Source organism: Mustela putorius, unplaced genomic scaffold (genome assembly GCF_011764305.1).
Source record: "Mustela putorius furo isolate JIRA1106 unplaced genomic scaffold, ASM1176430v1.1 tig00000765_pilon_pilon_pilon, whole genome shotgun sequence".
NCBI lineage: Eukaryota > Metazoa > Chordata > Mammalia > Carnivora > Mustelidae > Mustela > Mustela putorius.
This window is the reverse complement of record NW_025421470.1, coordinates 8,013,077-8,035,231: the sequence shown is the minus strand read 5'-3', so window position 1 is coordinate 8,035,231 and position 22,155 is coordinate 8,013,077.

Here is a 22,155-nt window from a genome sequence, read left to right as displayed (position 1 = left end):
ACCGACTGAGCCAGCCAGGTCCCCTGTTTCTTGTCTTTTTGGTATTCACCATTCTGACAGGTGTGAGGTGGCATCTCATTGTGGTTTTGATTTGTATTTTTCTGATTTGTATTTCTTTGATTTGTATTTCTCTGGTGTTGAGCACTTTTCATGTGCCGGCTGGCCATCTTGATGTCATCTTTGGAAAAACGTCTATCTCTGCTCATTTTTAATCAGATTTTTTTTCTTTTTTTGGTCTTTCTTTTTCAGATTTCTTCCTAAAATTCTTTTTATCAGTTAATTTTATTTTTTCTTTTACTTGTTTATGGTACCTTTTTTCAGACTTAAAAACAATTCTACCTGGGCTTATTTCAGAAACGATATAAGATGGCCTTCTATTTTGCTGGGTTTTAACAAAAAAAAAAATTAGAAGTCTTATCCTTACTGCCCCTCTGTGTGATGCATGAGGGGAAGCTTCAGTCATCACATTTGGCTTTGTTTGTTTTGTGTTTCTTAATAAATCACTTTTACTGAGGAAAAAAAGAAGATCTGGCTCAGTCTCCAAGTTCCCGTTAAGAAACCAAACTCAGTCACCGGACATTCACTTAAAAACTGCACATTATATGGAACCATTTGAAGCTGCTGATGTTTTGACCTCCATTTCCATACGTTTTCAAAATGAACAAAATCATCTCGGTGGTATTTTCTGCACCCTGCATTTCTTCTTCCTTTTCTGCAATAGCTTGCCTAATAATGATGCAGAAAGTAGATTTCACGTGCGGAGCCAGCTACATACCTTTCCCCTGAAATCTTTTTAAAAATTTGAATCAAAGCAGCCACTCCAACAAAGCGTACAATTAGCCAGGTTTCCATGAAATATATTATTTCAAATAAATAATCTGTGGTTCAGGCTTTCTGTGAGGCATCTTTCAGTGGTCCACCAAACATAGCTCCTAATGAATGTGATTATTGAACAGAATCTTGCAAATACCACAAGCTGAAGCCTGTTAGGAACATGTGTACTTTCAGCCAGCTGCGTGGCAAACCTCCCACACGGGGGAATTTGTTGCAATATTTGTTTCCGCCCATCTCCAGCTTTTCATAGTCTTCCAGCTGTGTGGCTAACAAAAGAAAGCAGTTCCATGCGTTGACCCGATTGTTTCCTGTTCGAGATTTTAACCGCTTCAACTGTGGTAGGAAGAAAAAGTGTTTTCCCAGTGCTATTTCTTTGTGAACTTCTGTATTAACAAGAAATTGCAAAGTAATCTGCTAAACGTTGTTAAGTTTGGTGACATTTTGTGGAATACTGATTGAGGAGCCCATAGTTTTAAACATATCAGTAATGTCAGGGGTCATCTGTGCTTTGCTTGAGGTTCAATGATAACGTGTTAATAACTCAATTATTTTCCTTGAGAATTTCAGTTATTTTTTGCTTACTTCCTATGGGATCTTTTCACTTGTGATATGCCCAAAGATGAGCTTGTTAGAAAAGCATGGGCACCTGGGTGGCTCACTCGTTAAGCATCTGCCTTCGGCTCAGGTCCTGTTCAAGGGGTCCTGGGGGTCCTGGGGGTTCTGGGATCGAGCCCTGCATTGGGCTCCCTGATCAGCAGGAAACCTGCTTCTCCCTCTCCCAGTCCCCCTGCTTGTGTTCCCTTTCTCGCTGTATCTCTGTCAAATAAATAAAATCTTCTAAAAAAAAAAAAAAAAGCATAGGTTTCAGTGTTAACATTTTTTTGTTGGTTCGCTTGTACTCAGATTACCTGTATTATTTTCAACTCAATTTCAACTGAAGTCAGAGGGAGTTTTCAATTTGTTTGTTTATTTGGGGAACTTATCATTTTTTAAAAAAGATTTTATTTATTTATTTGACAGACAGAGATCACAAGTAGGCAGAGAGGCAGTCAGAGAGAGAGGGGGAAGCAGGCTCCTTGCTGAGCAGAGAGCCCAATGCGGGGCTCCATACAGGGCTAGATCCCAGAACTCTGGGATCATGACCTGAGCCGAAGGCAGAGGCTTCAATCCACTGAGCCATCCAAGTGCCCCTGGGGAACTTATTTTTAATCACCATTTCCTCCTCGTGATAGCTCATTAAAGAGGAAAACTACCTGTTTTTCTGGGTCTGCATGAGTCATTTCTGTAGACTTGCTGGTGAAAATCCAAGGCATAAATAAGTAATTTTTTATGATGCTTTCGAAAATGGTGACTGTTTGGGGCACCTGGGTGCCTCAGTAGGTTAAAGCTTCTGCCTTCAGCTCAGGTCATGATCCCGGGGTCCTGGGATCCAGCCCCGCATCGGGCTTTCTGCTCCGTGGGGAGCCTGCTTCTTCCTCTCTCTCTCTCTCTGCCTGCCTCTCTGACTATTTTTGATCTCTGTCAAATTAATAAACAAAATCTTAAAAAAAAGAAAGTAATATGAAAATGGTGAATATTTATAAAAACAACTTCAATTCCCTTGGAGTTTGCTGGGCAAATCTAAAATATGATGTCACGGGGCACCTGGGTGGCTCAGTGGGTTAAAGCCTCTGCCTTCAGCTCAGGTCATGATCCCAGGGTCCTGGGATCAAGCCCCATGTCAGGCTCTCTGCTCAGTGGGGAGCCTGCTTCCTCCTCTCTCTCTCTCTCTGCCTGCCTCTCTGCCTACTTGTGATCTCTGTCTGTCAAATAAATAAAATCTTTAAAAGAAAAAAAGCACTAACTATATAACCTATAAAAAAATGATGTCACTGTCATATTCCATTATGTCATTACGTGGTAACCTTTACAAACAGATTTTAAAATGCTGATGAACCAAAAAGAAAAAACAATACAGATTTTATTTCTATTCATAGTTTGAAACATTTCACAAAGATGCTCAGCATCCTTAGCCATTACAGAAATGAGAAACGAAAACTACAGCTACTGTCACACTCCTACTGGAATGATTACAATTTTTAAAAGACAATGTAAAAAAAAAAAAGACAATGTAGAGTAACTGGAAGCCTCACACATCACTGGTGTAAATGTAAGATGGTCAGAGTTTGGAAAACAATTCAGCAACTTCATTAAAAAGTTAAACACAGACTTGGGTCACAAGCCAGCAATTCCACTCTTTTTTTTTTTTTTTTTTTTTTTTTTAAGATTTTATTTATTTATTTGACAGACAGAGATCACAAGCAGGCAGAGAGGCAGGCAGAGAGAGAGGGGAGGAAGCAGGCTCCCTGCGGAGCAGAGAGCCCGATGCGGGGCTGGATCCCAGGACCCTGGGATCATGACCTGAGCCGAAGGCAGAGGCTTTAACCCACTGAGCCACCCAGGCGCCCCAGCAATTCCACTCTTAAGAGTCTACCCAGGAGAAAATGAAAACGTTTGTCCACAGAAAGACATGTAAACCAGTGTTCATAGCACCTTTATGCATGATAATCCCAAACTGAAAACATTCCAGGGGCGCCTGCGTGGCTCAGTGGGTTAAGCCTCTGCCTTCGGCTCAGGTCATGATCCCAGGGTCCTGGGATGGAGCCCAGCATCAGACTCTCTGCTCAGCAGGGAACCTGCTTCCTCCTCTCTCTCTGCTGCCTCTCTGCCTACTTGTAATCTCTGCCTGTCAAATAAATAAATAAAAATCTTAAAAAAAAAAAAAAACCCTGAAAACAATTTAAATGCACATCAACTGGTGGATGGATAAATAAAATGTGGTCTATCCTCGTGATGGGATATAATTCAGTAACAGGAAGGGATGAAATGTAATATCAAGATTTTTAAAGATTTTATTTATTTATTTATTTATTTGACAGAGAGAGAGAGATCACAAGTAGGCAGAGAGAGAGGGGGGAAGCAGGCTCCCCGGTGAGCAGAGAGCCCGATGTGAGGCTCGATCCCAGGACCTTGAGATCATGACCTGAGCCGAAGGCAGACGCTTAACCCACTGAGCCACCCAGGCACCCCTCAATATATTTTAAAACAAGGAGGGACCATGCCAACATGATGCTAAGTGAAAGACCCCAGATGCCAAAGACTACACTGTATGATCTCATTGTATGAAATGTCAAGAAAAGGCTTGCAGCATGCTTGGAAAAGAGAGTTATTGTCCAGGAACCAGGTTGTGGGGTCTTCGGTGGCAAGCTGGGGGCACCCGCCTATCTATAGAGGGCATTGGAGAGAAGAGCATGACAGAGTTTTGAACAAGAGAGTGATACGATCCAGCTTGTGTTCTGAGCAGTCTTTCTGTACGGAGGAAAGTCTGGGTACAAGAAAATCAGACAGGAGGCTGTCACAGTGGTGAGAGATGCGGGCTTGAGCCCCAGGAGGAAGGCGAGAGAGGAGGACACCTACTGGAGAATGTACATTTCTAGGCTCTCGTTGGAAGAAGATGCACCTTCTCACTAGATAACTAACTGCTGTTGCTTTCCAAATTCATGCTGGCCCATTTATGCAGGCGATGTCCTTTAGAAAACCCCAATGACTCACTATTCCCTCTGTCTTCCTATGGTGTGATTTCCTATCACCTGCTCCATGAAGGAGATCTGTTCTCTGTGGATAAAGAAAATCAAAAGCTTTATGTGAAGCTTGCGATGTCCCCTCTCCCACTGCGCCAGAGCTCTTCAGCACGCTGGAAGGCATGCTTCTTTCTCCTTAATAGTCCGAGACCATAAATCTAAGTATGCAAGAAAAAACAAAGAAAAAAAAAAGAGAGAAAAGGCAAATCTAATGATAATTCTATATAAACTGCATTATATCTAATTACATATAAATATGGTTATTATTATATATCAATATAATTTATATTATATAATGCATTACATATAATGTATATATGCACATAATGCATAATAGTTGCTTAGCAATGGGAGTGGGTGCCTTTCTATGACAAGGATTGACTGTCGATGGGTGCAAAGAAGCTTTTTGGAGTGATGGAAACATTCTAAAACTGGGTTACGGTGATGGTGGCACAATTCTAGAAATTTACTAAAATTACTGAATTGTGCAGTGCCGTGAATGGGTAAATACATGGTACATAAGCTACACCCCCAATAAAGCCGTTTAAAAAAAAAAGCTTAAGACTCTTCTACTGGGCGCCTGGGTGGCTCAGTGGGTTAAGCTGCTGCCTTCGGCTCAGGTCATGATCTCAGGGTCCTGGGATCGAGTCCTGCATTGGGCTCTCTGCTCAGCAGGGAGCCTGTTTCCTCCTCTCTCTCTCTCTGCCTGCCTCTCTGCCTAGTTGTGATCTCTCTCTGTCAAATAAATAAATAAAATCTTAAAAAAAAAAAAAAGACTCTTCTACTAAAACAATATTTTTTTGTTGTTTTTATTAGCCACTGAACCAATGATCAAACAATGCAATCTTTTGTTGGCATGAAAAAAATTTATATTTTTTAAGGAAATTAATCCAAAGGAGAAAGCTCTAAAGAAATCATTTGGTTTCTTAGTTTTTGACTCTCTGAGCTTCTCGAGGCCCTGTCTTTTGCACACTTGCCATGACCTCGGAGTTATCCATCACAAAAAGGGGAAGAAGTCTCAGGTGTGTGCTCAGATGAGGGCTTCCGTTCCAAAGGAAGACACGACGGGGAGACTGTTTACTGAGACCCAGATCATCATAAAGCTAGATCTTTCCATGAGCAATTACTTTAAACTCCAAGAATATATTGTTAAGTGATGTGGTAGGGCTATGACCCAGATTTTAAGTTAGGTGTAAGAGTTGGGGCTTGTGTTACCGAACAATACCAAACAATGATGGTCACCAGCCATAAGTTGGGGTCTCTCCAAGTACATCGACTACACCTACAAATGCAGAAGTTTTACACAATTTTCTATGATACACTGACCCTAGCAATAGTTAAAGCTACAATCTAGCTCATTCCAAGGATATTTTAAAAAATGTATTTAAAAATGCATTTCTGGGGTGCCTGGGTGGCTCAGTGGGTTAAAGCCTCTGCCTTCAGCTCAGGTCATAATCTCAGGGGCCTGGAATCAAGTCCCACATTCGGCTTTCTGCTCAGCAGGAAGCCTGCTTCCCCCTCTCTCTCTGCCTATCTCTCTGCCTACTTGTGATCTCTCTGTCAAATAAATAAACAAAATCCTTTTTTAAAAATAAAATAAAAATGTATTTCTTGGGGTGCCTGGGTGGCTCAGTCAGTTGGGTGCCTGACTCTTCATCTCAGCTCAGGTCTTGACCTCAGGGACATGAGTTCGGGCCCCACATTGGGCTCCATGCTGAGTGTGGAGCCTACTTAAAACAAAAAACACAACATTTCTTATCAATGTATATCAGGTACAGAAAAGAGAGCAAATCATAAGAGTTTGATGAATCTTATTTAAAGATTTTTTTAAGCAGGCTCCCCACTGAGCAGAGAACCCGATATGGGGCTCGATCCCAGGACCTTGGGATCATGACCTGAGCCGAAGGCAGAGGCTTAACTCACTGAGCCATCCAGGCACCCCTAATTTTTATTTATTTTTTAAATTTCTTTTCAGTGTTCCAGAACTCATTGTTTATGCACCACACCCAGTACTCCATGCAATACGTGCCCTCCATGCAATATGTGCCCTCCATAATACCCACTACCAGGCTCACCCAACCCCCCACCCCCCGCCCCTCCAAAACCCTCAGTTTGTTTTTCAGAGTCCACAGTAAGAGTCAGACTTTTTTAACTGATTGAGTGACCCAGGCACCCCGGGTGGCTCCTAGTAGCATTGATTTTTGTTGCCCAATTTTGAAATTTATACAAATGGAATCCTAAGTAAGTGCTTACTTGTGTCTGGTTTCTTTTGCTCAACATTGCGTACGTAAGAGTCACTCATTGTTCTGTGATATTCTATTATAGGACTATATCACTATTTATCCATTCTGTTGCCATTGGGCATTTGGATTGCTTCCAGGGTTTTTCCTTTTATGAATAATTCTGCTAAGAACTCCTTTGAATATGCCTTTTGTGCATTTCTGTTGCGTAGGCACCTAGGAGTGGTTGCTGGGTCACAGGGTATGTGTATGGTTAGCTTAACATAAATCATTTTATTTTGCTAAAATCTAGAAAGCCACTTTAAGTGATTTAAGAGTAAACACACCCAAATGCAGAAATTTTCTAAATATAAACAGACGTTCATTCTTCTTCAGAGTTGACCTGAGCAAACACTGTCATAGGCAGGACAATTGATTATCAGTCACGAAGTTACTGGAGTGTGATATCTCACAAACATGACTTCTGAAGACACCATCTCCTGTGAGTTTTGGCCCTCAGGAAATGAGGTCGATGTGAGCTTTCCGGCATTCCTGCCTGCTCCGGGGCTGGAACCTGGATGAGCACGGCTTGTATCCCTGCCTGGGCTTTGATCCCAGAGAAAAGTATCACGTTTGTTCAATTTCCCCTTACAATCTGGAAATAAATTTATTTTGGGGCTAGTAAAAAAAGTCTAAGGTAGTTATCAGCGAGGGATACCAGGCTGAGTCTCTTGGTTCCTAGACAACACTTCTGTGCTTTTCAGTGGGGCTCCCTGGTTGTCTCCTAGGAGAGGCCACAGGCTGTGCCTTCGACCAGTTCTTCTGGGGTGGCCTTGGGCTCATAAACAAGCCCTGTCATAGCCCATCCCCGACCCACCACCTTGAAATTTGAATTCAAGCCAAGGGAACCCTGACTCAACCCATGGCCCTTCCAATCAGATGTTCTCATGGCCTAGGTTAATTTTAGAAATATGGAGGCTTTGCCCCCAGTAAAGAGAACCCCCCAGGGAGAATCCACATCAGTTTCATTTCCGGGTCTCTAGACTGGTTGTCCACCGGGATTTGGAGAAAACTTTCTCTCAAAACAAGGAAACTTCTTGCTTGCTTCCTCCCCTTAGGAATTTGAGGGGCTCACCAGAATTCCCGGGCCTCAGGTTTTTATGCCCTAATGGACCAGACCGTAGTGAGGTCTCAGGTCTCAGTTTTGTTTTCTTTCTATCTGGATTCCTTCTGTTGCTGCCTGATCTTTCCCAGGTCTCTGAAGTACTTAGTACATAGAAACAGCAGTTTTCGGAATAGTGTCCGTGATGTCTTTGTGTTTAGATGGCAAGTGGTGACCACATCTTTTATTTCTTTTCACAACACCCTAGTGCCCAAAGAGACCCTCATCAGCACAAAGAGAATTGACCATATGCTCTTTGCTGTGTGCTTCGGTTTGCTTTAAAAATCGCCACATTTTTGGGGCGCCTGGGTGGCTCAGTGGGTTAAAGCCTCTGCCTTCGGCTCAGGTCATGATCCCGGGGTCCTGGGATCGAGCCCCGCGTCGGGCTCTCTGCTCCGCAGGAAGCCTGCTTCCTCCCCTCTCTCTGCCTGCCTCTCTGCCTACTTGTGATTTCTTTCTCTATCAAATAAATAAAATCTTAAAAAAAAAAAATCGCCACATTTTTGTCATTCCCATTTGTCAGTGGCAGAACAGAAATTCTGTTCTCCACATCAGATGGTCTTCCTGAATTTGGTCCTACTGACCCTGTTTTGGACAAACCATAGCCGTGTTCTAAAGCTCGACCCAGAACATGTTTTGTGGAAAACTTGTTATTTGTAGAATAGCAAATATTTAACCCAATGAGATAGAGGACCACTAATGATCTACTTGCTCAGGTTTATGAAATGGAAAGTAACTATTTGGGATCCCATACTTCAGGGTAGCTTAACATTTTAAAAGAATTATTTACTGCCTAAGAATATATATTCTTATAACATATAAGAAGGCAGCTAGAGGGTTTAGCAAGACCAGAGGAAAAATCTGCATCAAAAGACCAAGTTAGCCAGCCAGTCCTTCTCAGTTTTCCATAATTGGGTTGATCTAAATGTGAATGACTTAGCTTTTTTTTTTTCTTTCTTAAACCATTTTTCATCCATCTATCCATCCATCCATTTTTAGCAGCTTTATTGAGATGGAATTCACATGCATTGTAATTCAACCATTTCGAGCATACAGTTCAGTGGTTTTTAGCATATTCATAAGTAAGTACAACCATCGGGCACTTGGGTGGCTCAGTCAGTTAAGTGTCTGACTTGGGCTCCGGGTCCTGGGATCCAGCCCTGTGCTGGGCTCCCCGCTCAGCAGAGAATCTGCTTCTCCCTCTGTAGCTCCTACTTCCCCTGCTCGTGCTCTCTCTTTCTCAAAGAAATAAATCTTTAAAAATATATGTTTACAACCATCACCACTGTCAATTCTAGAACATTTTGTCAAAGAAACCCCATAATCCTGATATCTCAGCTCCCTACCGCCCTATCCCAACCCTCAGCAACCACAAATCTGCTTTGGGTTTCTATTGATTTTCCTCCCCCCACCTCCAAGTTTTTATCTAAATTCCAGCTAGCTAGCAAATACTGAGGTATTAGTCTGTTTCCATAGATTTTCCTATTTTAAAGTTTCATAGGAATGGAATCATAAAACATGTTGATTTTTGGACAGGCTTCTTTCCCTGAGTATCATGTTTCTAGGTTCTTTCATGTTCTAGCAGGTGTCAGTGCTGCCTGCCTTTTCACGCTGAGACATATTTCATTGTAGGGTTAGACCATAGTGTGCTTATGCGTTTGTTTGTTGTGGACACTTGGGTTGGTCCTCTGCGTGGCTTCTTAAAGTTCACCCTAGCCTAGTAGTCCTACTGTTTTGTTTTGTTTTTTGCATTTTATTTTATTTCTTTTCAGTGTTCCAAGATTCATTGTTTATGCACCACATCCAGTGCTCCATGCAATACGTGCCCTCCTTAATACCCACCATGAGGCTCACCCAAACCCTCACCCCCTCCCCTCCAAAACCTTCAGTTTGTTTCTCAGAGTCCACAGTCTCTCATGGTTCATCTCCCCCTCCGATTTCCCCCACCTCCCTTCTCCTCTCCATCTCCCCATGTCCTCCATGCTATTCCTTATGCTCCACAAGTAAGTGAAACCATATGATAATTGACTCTCTCTGCTTGACTTGTTTTACTCAGCGTAACATTCTTTTTTTTTTTTTAAAGATTTTATTTATTTATTTGACAGAGAGAGAACACAAGTAGGCAGAGAGGCAGGCAGAGAGAGAGGAGGAAGCAGGCTCCCTGCTGAGCAGAGAGCCCGATGCGGGACTCGATCCCAGGACCCTGAGATCATGACCTGAGCCGAATGCAGCGGCTTAACCCACTGAGCCACCCAGGCGCCCCTCAGCGTAATATTCTTAAACATGAGACTTTCATTTCCAAGAGTCAGGAGAATTGTGAGCAGGATCTGTGATTGTATGTTTATCTGATGTTTGCCAAAAACAAGCATTGTGGCCCAACGTTAGATGCTCCATGTGTATTCCTCTCTCCTTGTCGGATGCTAAATGGAAATAAATGGCACTTGTTCCCGGGTTTAAATGAATTGCTAAAACCATTACTCTTTCTCCCTCTTCCATTTGCTCCTCTGCTAGTTCTCTCAAATAAAACTAACATAGGAGCTGCATGGAGGAGTTCCTTGAACACCCAGGAGAATGAGCACGACTATTCTTCTGTTTACAAGGGAAGCCACAAAGCTCACCTGGATAGCTGCTGCTTGTCAGTTACCTCAATCACTCCGAATACTTTTCAGTATGGTTTGACGTTCTCGGAGCATGTCACTTCAGCAAAGCTGTCATAATGATCGTTTTCATCTTCGCCTCCTACAGTCCACAAAATATTTAAGATGTCACAGGAAGATAACAAGTACATCAGTAAAATAACATTAAGAAATTTCAAAATAGCTTCCAAATGATCCAGGTTCTAGGGATCAGGGCTGTTCCTTTTCTTTTTTTCTTTTTTAAGATTTTAGTTATGAGAGAGAGAGAGCGACAGAGAGAGAGTACGAGTGACAGGGAGGGGCAGAAGGAGAGAGAGAAGCAGACTCGCCGCCAAGCAGGGAGCCTGATACAGGACTCGATCCCAGGATCCTGGGATCATGACCTGAGCCGAAGGCAAATGCATAACAGATTGGGCCACCCAGGCTCCCCATTTCCCTCTTTTCTGGGGACCTTCCCCTAGTTCAGCAGGAAAGCCAGCTTAGGAACTAAGCCTGTACTCTGAGTGTTTTGGGTGCACGTGCATGTGTCTGGCCCTGTGGACAGGCAAGTGGAGAAGGCTGCTCTGTAGAGTGATGCGAAGTAGAACGGACGTGCTCAGAGCAGCTGCTTGTTCGGAGAAGCCTGCTGGATACTTAGCTCTTGGTTCTGCTGCATTCCTGACACCCGGCTGCATTCCTGCCCTGTGCTGCATGAAAAATACTTATGCTCGACAACAACAGTAATACTGACATAATCACCTAACACTAACAGAATCCTTAGCGCGTGCCAGGTGCCGCTCTGAGTATTTCTGTAATGATATTCTTACAGGACCTTAGGAGGTCATGGCAGTTATTATCCCCACTTGACAGCTGAGGGAACCAAAGGTCAGGCAAACGATCACCTGTTCCTTGCGGGGGACACTTGAGAGGAGTATCCGAGTCCCCAGGGCTCTGATGGTGGCCTGTGGGGGGACATGGGGGCTGCCAGAGGGAGGACCTAGGACCCCACAGCCACAGACTGGCCTGAGGAAGGACCCCGAGGTGGAACAAGAGAGCGTCCTTCCCTCTCCAGGTGAATGAGCAGTTCCCCAAGGAAGGCTTAGTGACCCTTCTCAACCCTGGCCACCTGCCATCATGATGTCACAGGGGAGGAAAGGGAAGATCTGGAGCTCTCGAGGGATACAAAGGAGGGTGCGGGCTGCTGCCGTAGGGAACGGGGCCGAGGGTGCTGTCCCTCGGGGAGCCGGTCGCCTTCCACTGGGCACTTCTGGTGGCGCGTCTTGGCAGGCAGAGCAGCAGCTGAGGGTCTGGTGACTGTCCTGTTGTCTCAGGCAGTTCTGGGCAGTGATCCTGGCCTGTCCTTCCTCTGGTGGTGCTGAGTGTGGTTGGTCCTACTTCGCCCAGTGGCCGGAGCAGGCCATCGCCAACACACCGGGGTGGACTCTTAGCACAGGGCAGCCCAGGGACAGAGAGTTAAGAGCCACAGAGACCTACATCTCAGACACTGCGGACGTGGGCCCAGGGACGAAGGCTACGGCCCTGTGTTCACCATCCAGCCGCATGGGCCAGCATGATGCCTGAGCGCCCGGATTCTTAGCCTGGAAGGACCTGGCCCCGCTGCGCCCAGGGCCCATCCTCTTGCGAGACAGGACCATGTCCTGTTTGCTGCCCCGTGCCTGCTTCCCTGTCCTGTCCCTTCTTCCCTCTGCTCTGGGCAATGCAGCCACGTTCCCTCTTCTTAGCCTTGTGGCTTGTGTGGCCTCCAGGGCGTGGCTGGACCCGGCGAGGATGCGGTCTGTCTCCCTAGCTCCCCACTGCTTTCTGTCCCGGACTCACATCCCTTAGAGGAATCCTGCCTGCGAAATGGGTGGTTTTGCCCCACTCCGACCTACAACAATTTGGCGTTTTCACAGGTCAACTGACATGGAGGCCTTTGATATTTGAAACATCTTCCTGCTCATCTGGTAGGAAAATAAACAGAAGGAAACAAAATAGGAACTACTGGGCACCTAACAGACTCCCTAGAGGTGGTGCAGGACAGTTCTCCTGGTCTGTCTGCCTTTCCCAGGAAGGGAACCTTCTTGACAGTGAGCTTTGAGCGTGTCTCCCGAGCTTACCGCGCGGCCCGATTTGAACATCAGACCAGACAGCTCAGCTCAGACGGGAGCGGGGACAGGCCCAGCCTCGTGGCTTCCCCGGGCCCTTCCCATCCTCACTGTCACATCTCTGCTCCCCCCGTGCTCTCCTTCCTGCTGCCTTTCATTCTGCAGCTGCCTCTTGGTCCTGCCCTGACCCCCAACCCCCATGAGAGAGTCTGGCAGCTCGGGGGTCTTGTCTGACTCCGTCATTAGCTCCTCCTGCTGTCCTGGAGGCGCCTGGGTCCAGTCCCCCGGCTCCTGGCGACTTCCTGTCTGTGCTGCGTGTTTGGGCCGCAACACTTCTCCTGGCTGGACTGAGAAGTCCAGAGAAGCTCACTTTCCTTACCTCCACTGTGGGTTTATATCGGAGCGGGCTCTCTCCTCAAGTCCTGTGTCCCTGAACAGCCGGGGCCGACCTCTGGAAGCCCTCCCCCACCCACCCCCAGCTGCTCCCCAGACCCAGCAGATTCTGTCTGTCTTTCAGGTCTGAGTCCCTGCTGGCCTCCGGCTGGGATCCCATCCTGAGGCCTCAGGGTGCTTGGGTACCCACTCCCTAGCAGAGGGCTACCTAACCTGAACCCCCAGACTCTCTCTGCATATCCCCTCAGGATGCCCCCACCCAGGTCACACCAATGCACCTGGAACGGACTTTCCACTCAGGATCCTCAGAGGGAGTCTGGTCAGAGATCAGAGAGTCGCCAGTCAGACCTGGGGGCCAGGCTGAGCCGAGCTGCTCGGGGTAAAACATGGCTGCTGCATTGGCAAAGGCCCTGCCCAGGGCCTCCCACAGGCCTAGCCGGTGAGACTGTCGCTGAGTCATCCCTGGGCCCCGGCTGGCCCCTCACGATGTTTGCAGACTTCAGCATCTGCATTCAGCCCCTATGCTAACGGGGACCCACCCAGTCAAACCACCCAGCAGAGCTCTCTTTTCTACACACCCTCTTTATAGCGACTGGTTGTTTAGACGAGCACTCACAACATTCGGTAGAAATGTCTTTTTTAAAAAAGAAGATTTTATTAATTTTTAAAAAGATTTTTATTTATTTATTTGAGTGAGAGAGAGAGATAGATCGATCACAAGTAGGCAGAGAGGGAGGCAGAGAGAGAAGGGGAAGCAGGCTCCCCGCCGAGCAGAGAGCCCGACTCAGGGCTCCATCCCAGGACCCTGCGATCATGACCTGAGCTGAAGGCAGAGGCTTTAACCCACTGAGCCACCCAGGCGCCCCTTATTTATGTATTTTTGAGAGACAGAGAAAGAGCACACGTGAGAGCATGAGGAGCGGGGGCACAGGGAGAAGCAGAATTCCCACTGAGTGGAAAGCCTGTTGCAGGACTGGAACCCAGGACCCACGACCTGAGCCAAAGGCAGATGTTTATCTGACTGAGCCATCTGGGCACCCTCAACAGAAATGTCTTGAATACCTACCACCTGCCGGGTACCACTCTAGGCCTTGTAGACATGCAGTGAACAAGACAGATGAGGTTCCTTCCCCCATGGAGCTCATAGGCTGGTGGGGACAAATCAATGATCATCAGAGTTGGGTCTGTGGACTAGAGGTGGGCCACAGATCTGCGCTACCAGGTCAGGATGAGTTAATACAGAAGCTGAGTAAAGTGTTCAGAAACTCCTATAGCAATTGGACAGAGTAATTTGTTGAGTCTAGTTAAAAAAAAATCCAATTTCTAAAATAAAAGTGTTTTTTATTTTTTTATTGTATATATAAACAATTTTTATTGTATATATAAACAATTTTTGTATATATATATTTTTGTTGTATATATATATATGTTTGTATTTTTTGTTTTTTATTGTATATATAAGCAATTTTTATTTTATAAAAATATAGATCTCCGATGGTCTGGAAGTTTAGAAAAATTAATCCTAAACTCCAGAAACTTTGAGAAGCTTTGCCTTAAACTACACTGGGAAAAACTTGGTCTAAGGAGGGGGTATTTGATGTGACCAGAAGGGTGGGGAGGAACCCACCAGGCAAAAAGCAGGGGAAGGAGCTTTCCAGACAAAAGAACAGCCCATGCAAAGGCCCTGAGGTGAGTGAGAACCTGGAAGACTAAAATAGAAAGGAAGCCGGTGGAGGTGGAGGCAGAAAGAGCAAGGGGAGGTTGAGTAGGGGGGCAGGCAGGGTGTGCGGGCAGAGGCCCGGTCTTGTGAGTGCATTTGAAAGGCAAAGAGAAGCTGGTGAGGTGCTGGAAGTGGGCATGTGGCCGTCAGCACTTCCTACCTCCCCCTTTCCAGTGACATATGCAGAACAGAAAAGGGACAGCTTCATCCTGGACTCCTCGGGAGGCTTGCCCGATCTAAAAAGATCCAGAAGGACACTGTAATAGCTGTGTCTTTCCTGAAGTCTAGCCCTGAGACAGGTGTTTTCAGAACAGCTTTCTTGCCAAGGTCTGCAAACCTTTTAAAAGATTATTTATTTATTTATTTGGGAGAGAGTGAGAGAGAGAGAGCATGAGCGGTGGCGGGGGGGGGGGGTAGAGGGAGAAGCAGACTCCCTGCTGAGCAAGGAGCTCGATGCAGGACTCCATCCCAGGACCCCAGGATCACGACCTGAGCTGAAGGCAGACACTTAACTGATTTGGCCACCCAGGTGATCTAGGTGAGTTTAAAGTCTGAACCAGCCCCATAACCAGGTCTCTCTCTCTCTTTCTTTTTAAAAACATGTTATTTATTTGACACAGAGAGAGACAGCGTAAGCAGAGGGGGCAGCAGAGGGAGAGGGAGAAGCAGGCTCTCTGGGAGCAGGGAGCCTGATGTGGGGCTCGATCCCAGGACCCCAGGATCATGACCTGAGCCAAAGGCAGGTGCTTAACTGACTGAGCCACCCAGGTGCTCCCCCGCCATAACCATTTTTCTTTTTTTTCTTTTTTTTTTAAGATTTTATTTATTTATTTGACAGACAGAGATCACAAGCAGGCAGACAAGCAGGCAGAGAGAGGGAGAGGAGGAAGCAGGCTCCCTGCAGAGCAGAGAGCCCAATGCGGGACTCAATCCCAGGACCCTGAGATCATGACCTGAGCCGAAGGCAGAGGCTTTAACCCACTGAGCCACCCAGGCGCCCCATAACCATTTTTCTTATTGCAAAATAATTACTTTGTGAAGGGGATTTTCTACATGAGTTTGAAATTTTAAGTGATGTTGCAGAGATAAGTCATTTCTACCTACCAGAACTGCCAGGAAGCTATAAGTTCTAGTTTACGGTTAAATAAGTCTGGACAAATTCCTAAGAAATCATGGCCTTGATATTTCTTTGAACTCACTTCGTTTATTCTGAAAATGATCATGGAAGACCCACCATTGTTTCCTTGAATAATTAAACTGAAAATGCATATTAAATAAATAAATAAATAAGTTATCAACACATGATGTTGACGGTCATGTTTTGCCGGTGGGAGTGAAAAGCAGAGGTTACTTTCCTAGCAATTTGGTGATAGGTAGTCAGAGTTCTTAGAAGTTTTATATCCCTCACCTTTCTGTAAATATTTCCTAGGGATATGATCAGAGACAAAAAAAAAATTTATAGAGGGATTTTTGTTACGGTGACATTTATAAAAATAAACCTCGGGACTACCCTTAAAGTCCCAATAATAGAGAATTTGTGAAATTATGGAATAGCCATATGACACAATATTATATAATTGTTAGCCACTCATATAATGTTATTTGAAAAATGAGGAACACAAAGTTATGTTTACAGTGTTTTTGTTTTTTGTTTTTTTTTAAACACACACATCCTTCAAATGGGCTTCCATAAGACTATTCAGAATAATTATCTTTGAGTCATGGCTTCGGGCAGATTTTTCTTTTTCAATAGTTTAAAAATTCTCTATGATGCGAATTACATATTATATGCATATATGCATATTACATGCATATTACTTTAAAAATAAGTGATCCTGATTTAAAAACAATGGAACTATTTATTTATTTATTTATTTTTTTTTTAAAGATTTTATTTATTTATTTGACAGAGAGAGATCACAAGTAGGCAGAGAGGCAGGCAGAGAGAGAGAGAGGAGGAAGCAGGCTCCCTGCTGAGCAGAGAGCCCGATGCGGGACTCAATCCCAGGACCCTGAGATCATGACCTGAGCCGAAGGCAGCGGCTTAACCCACTGAGCCACCCAGGCGCCCCCAATGGAACTATTTAAAGTATCTGCCACTAGATACCATTCCATGTTCATTACTTATGTAGATTTAAAATTCCATAATCACGAAATGACCTTAGCCAAAATCTTACGGGCTTTAACCGAGGGTGTTTCTGATAGTCTGTCAATTCATCGACTGTGTGGCTGAGGGGCTCTTTAGCACCTTTCGATCACATAAGCTGTTTGGTTCATGGCATTTTCTTGATGAATCCGACGTGAAAAATCTGATTTAGCCCGATGCACTGACTAATCCTACTGGTGACAAGCAGCTTCTGATAAGGACGGGGGAGAGAGGTTAGCATGAGGGCAAGTTTGGGGATTTGACTTCACTGAAACCATTTTCTTTGAGGGATTGGATATCTGATCTGATGTCGGTTACTTCAGATCTTTGAACAAATCATTACACAGGTATTTTGGGTGGGAAGGAGTTAAGTCGAGAAGCAGGGCTCGATGTAGCATTTGTTTTGGAATCCCTTACCTGTTGAGCTGCTGACAACAATAAACGTTTTCTAAATACCTCAAGGAATGAAAGTAGATTGTCTTCCCGTAAGAACAGTGGCAGATGAAAGTTGGTTATTTCTCCATATTCATTCCAGTGAATGTTTGAGTAGAAAAAAAACAAAACACAAAAACCCCAAAACCAAAACAAAACAGATGAAAGTGACCTATTAAATTTGTCGGGCATCTGTCCGAGGTGTGTGGCCCTCTCTAACTTCTAAGATGGCCTGGGAGAGATATTTATTTTGTAAAATAAAGTTCAGAAAGACAAAGATACCGTCCACTTAGGCCAAACATTCAATAACTCCTGCGAATGGATTGTCAATAGAGCCTTGACATACATTCCTTATTCTGGCCAGGAAGGGGTAGAGTTATTCTCAAGGTTAAGTAAAGGTCACCTCTCTCTGCCAACTGCCACTCAGCAGTGATGGAAAAGCACGGGCTGGAGCTAGGTGCCTGGAAATTTCACTGAAGAAACCAATGGCCCCAGTCTGTCTGTGCACTAGGGTCAGATCTGTTAGTTTTCCCATAATCGCACTGGACTGGTAGTCAGGTAAGGCGACAGATTCGTCACTGATAGAATCTGTCCTGGGTTGACAGTTCTTTAATTTGTGGGCCTTTGTGGTCAGAGGCCATTCTTTCTTTTTTTCTTTCTTTCTTTCTTTTCTTTTTTTTTTTGAGGCCATTCTTTCTTTCTTTCTTTTTTTTTTTTTAAAGATTTTATTTATTTATTTGACAGACAGAGATCACAAGTAGGCAGAGAGGCAGGCAGAGAGAGAGGAGGAAGCAGGCTCCCTGCTGAGCAGAGAGCCCGATGCGGGACTCGATCCCAGGACCCTGAGATCATGACCCGAGCCGAAGGCAGCAGCTTAACCCACTGAGCCACCCAGGCGCCCGAGGCCATTATTTCTAATTGCCTTTTCATCCTGCTGCAGTTCACCTATCTTTCACATGCATTCAATTTAATCTTCTCGTTCCAGGAGGACGGCGCATTTGGTCTGAAGTAGCTTTCAGACCGGTTTCCTTGCCTTCGCTAAATTCAAGGGGGAAACGACCTTGGAAGACTCAAGGATGTGAAAGTGGAACACAAGTAATGACGGCTTTCTGGTCCTGCAGGGTTGTTACCAAGATCTCCACGTGGATAACTCTAAATATTTAGGGACTTAAATGATGTGACTCCTTAAAATATGACAAAAGTTTCCATCTCCCTCATTGCACGTTCGAAACTCTTTAATTGTCATGTTCTGATGATTCCAGACGGAAGCCTCTGAACGTCTCCTTTTTCACTCAGCAACTTTAGACTTTGCTCCTGGGTGCTAGGAACCGGGGACCCAAGATGAATCGGACAAGTTCCCAGGAAGGAAAGTAGAACCAAAGTGTGCGTGTGTGTGTGTGTCTGTGTGCGTGCGCATGCGTGTGTGTGTGTGCACATGTGCATGTGTGTAGCGTAGAGGACATTCAGAGAGAGAGGAACACACTCTGGGGTATTGGAGTGTGAATAGGAAGCAGCCAGGACAACCGTGCGCCGGGATCTTATGATTCTTAGGGTTTCATCCACTTTACCTGATTCAGCCCTCAGGATGATCTCAAGGTGGGTGTATCCCTCCAGCGCGTGAGAGAACAGAGCTTGGGCAAGGCCTCCCACACCCTGCAGGAAGGAAAGCGAGGACTCAGAGCTGGTGTTCTCACCCAAAGCTCCAAGTCTTAACCTTTCAGGCTCTCTTCCTGAGCACAGGGGTAAAAGTGGAAAGGACTTCTAGGAATGAGGTGGTCCAGCCAAGTGGCTGGGGTACAGGGGAGCAGGTGCAGGTCGACAGAAACAGCAGTGGAGGGAGATGAGGGTAAGGCTGTCTACAGGCATGTGGTCTCTCTGTTTCACAAGAGGGATGGGTATCTAACACAGTCCAAAGACGGCAGGGGCTGCCTCCGGGTTCGGGGTATTCAATGGTACAGTATTACCAGCCCGGACACAGCGTCTTCTTCTTTGTGCTATGCCATCCGTAGCACTTTTCATCCTCAGACTTGAAGGGACACTTTTTCTTCTGTTTCTTGTTACGGATTTCAAGCCACACATGATATTGGAGTAGCCTGAGTAATGGGCCCCAAAGACATCGTCCGGTCCCAGGCCCTTGACTCTGCACATGTCATCCCGTAAGGAAGGGACTTTGAAGATGTGGCAAAGTTAAGGATTGTTTTGTTTTGCTCTATAAGCACTTTATCAAGAGCAGCAGACCAGCTCCGTGGGCCAGTGCTCAGTGCAGACACCCAGGACCCAGCAGCAAGCTCAGCGCAGCCTCCAAGCCTCTCGCTGTGACTCCAATGGGCTGAGCAGGTCACCCTCACGCACTGGGCCTTCTTGTTCCACGTGATGGAGCAGCTTGTGTCCTTTATGGATTCCATGGGGACCTGTGGGCACTGTCCCTGAGACCCCAACCTGCCCAGAGCCCTGCTGACCCTGCACAAGGCTTATATTCAGGACAGTGGCACTGGGGGTAGTTAGGAGGAGATGAGCCAAGGGTCCAGATATGGGGAGATGATCCTTGATTACCTAGGTGCGCCCTTAAGCCAATCACAAGTGTCCTTACAAGAAAGGCCAAGGGAGATTTGATGGGCACAGAAGAGAGGGCCGCCTGTCTTTGTCTCTCCAGGCCGTTATACCAGAAAACCCCAGGCTGGGTCTGGTCCTGGTTCATAAATGATCTCACTGAGTCCACACGTGGCAGAAGGAGAGAAGGAGCTCCCTAGGGTCTGTTTTGTAGGGGCACTGATCCCAATCATGAAGACCCTGCCCTCACGACCTAAGTATAATCTCCCGAAGGCCCCACCTCCATATTGGTGGTCAGGGCTAGGATTGCAACAGAGGAATTTAGGGGGACATAAACATCCAGTCCACAGCACCATCTGACCACCGAGGCAGAGACCGGAATAACATGGTTGCAAACCAAGAAATACCAGTCGCCACCAGCATCCGGATGAGGCGAGGGATGGATTCTCTAACAGAGCCTCAGGAGGGAGCACAGCCCCGCGGACCCCTTGATTTGGGCCCAGGAAGGCCTGCAGAACAGCGAGAGGATACATTTCTGTTGGTTTATGCCGCTATGTTTGAGGCGGTCTGTTATGGCGGCCCCAGGAATCGAACACAATGTTAACAGGACTTGGTGGAAAAGCAGCACGTGTTCGAGGCAGCTGTCCCCATGAGGAAAATCGTGGGATATACTGATGATGACCATAACCTAATGGCCTACTGGGCCAAACCTGTTTCTCTGTATCTTATAAACTGAGTGTTGTTTGACGGATGAAGAAACTGAAGGTCAGAGTGGTCAAGTAAACTGCCCAAGGTCACGCTGGCAGGAAGGGGTAGAGCTGGGATTCGGACTCAGGACTCATTGATGCCAAAGCCCTCATCTTTTTGCTGTGCTTCTTGGAAGTAGGGCATTTTAATGTTTATTCAGTTTGCATAAAATATTGCACCTTATTGATATTCAAATGTGTAGCTTGAAACTGCCTACCGTTCCTTCACTTACTATATTAGCAAAAGTGGGACAAGGGGGGTTAGGGAATATATTGTGGCAGCTTGCTTATTTTTCGCTGCCATAGAAAAAGAACAAAAACATACAGTGTCTTCCCTTCCCACATGAGCCAGGACAGACCAGCAGAGGGTCCAGGTTTCTTTCAAGGTGTGACGTGCCTGTGTGTCTGGAGGAAGAACAGTGAGAGGAACTTTCTATGCAGATGGAAGAGACTGCCTGGGCTTGTGGTTTCCAAGGCCTGATGTCAACATGTGGTCCGTGGCCTATTCCCGGCAGACTCTTCAAGGAGGTCTGTTAAAAGCAGATTCCAGGGCCTTCCAGATTTACTCGATCTGGGAACCTGTATTTTAACAGCTTCCCAGGTAGTTCTTGGCCACTTCAATGTTGAAAATAGACACCCAAGGCCATTCTGGCAATCAGCAGGGCAAAGACGATGGCTTTGTGCCTGAACCCTGAAGGGAACCACAATGTTTGTTTTAGGTTTGGCTGTGACTGGACAAGCCCAAACTTACAGTGACAAGACAGAATGACGGTTCTCCGTCCAAGTCTGGAGGCAAGCCATCCAGGGCTGGCACAATGCCAGGATCTGGGCTTTTTTTTTTCCCCTTTTCTTCTCCTTTCCTTTCCTTCCCTTCTTCCTTCCTTCCTTCCTCTTTCTTTTTTTCTTTCAATAGAGAAGAGAGCATAGAGGGAGAGTGAAAGGGAGAAGCAGGCTCCCCACCAAGCAGAGAGCTGGAATGGGGCTCAATCCCAGGACCACGAGCCCATGACCCGAGCTGAAGGCAGACACTTAACCAATTGAGCCACCAAGGAGCCCCATCTTTTAATCCTTTTGCTCTGCTGCTATGTGACTTCTATTCCCAAGGTCACTGCATGGTCTAAGGGACACCTGGACTTCTGGTCATTAAACCCACACCCCAGGCAGCAGAAATAAGGAGGGCTGAAGCAGGGCATGATCCTTCCTTGAAAGACACTTTACAGAAGTGTCCCTCCTCCCCCTTCTGACCAATGCACTGCCCAGAAGAAACTGAGGTCGCATTGTCTTGCTGCGAGGGAGTGAGAGCTTTATTCCAGGTCAGCGCATACCTCACTGAAAGTGGGGAACCACTTCAGAGGAGGCTGAGAGACGGATCACTAGAGAAGCCAGAAGCCCCTGCCTCAGGGTCGGTGCCCACCCCAGCACTGATGTCTGGGTGTCCCGAGACAGCAACAGAGGGACAGAGGGCAGAGGTCTGGGAGTTCATGTGCAGCACCCAGAGAGGGGGTTCTTGAATGGGGCTGGTCGGCAGGTGGTCTGTGGACAGTGAGCTTAAGCCCACGAGCTCGAGGGAGTCTCTGAGCAGGGCAAGGGAGGAGGTGGGGCAACGGGTCTGG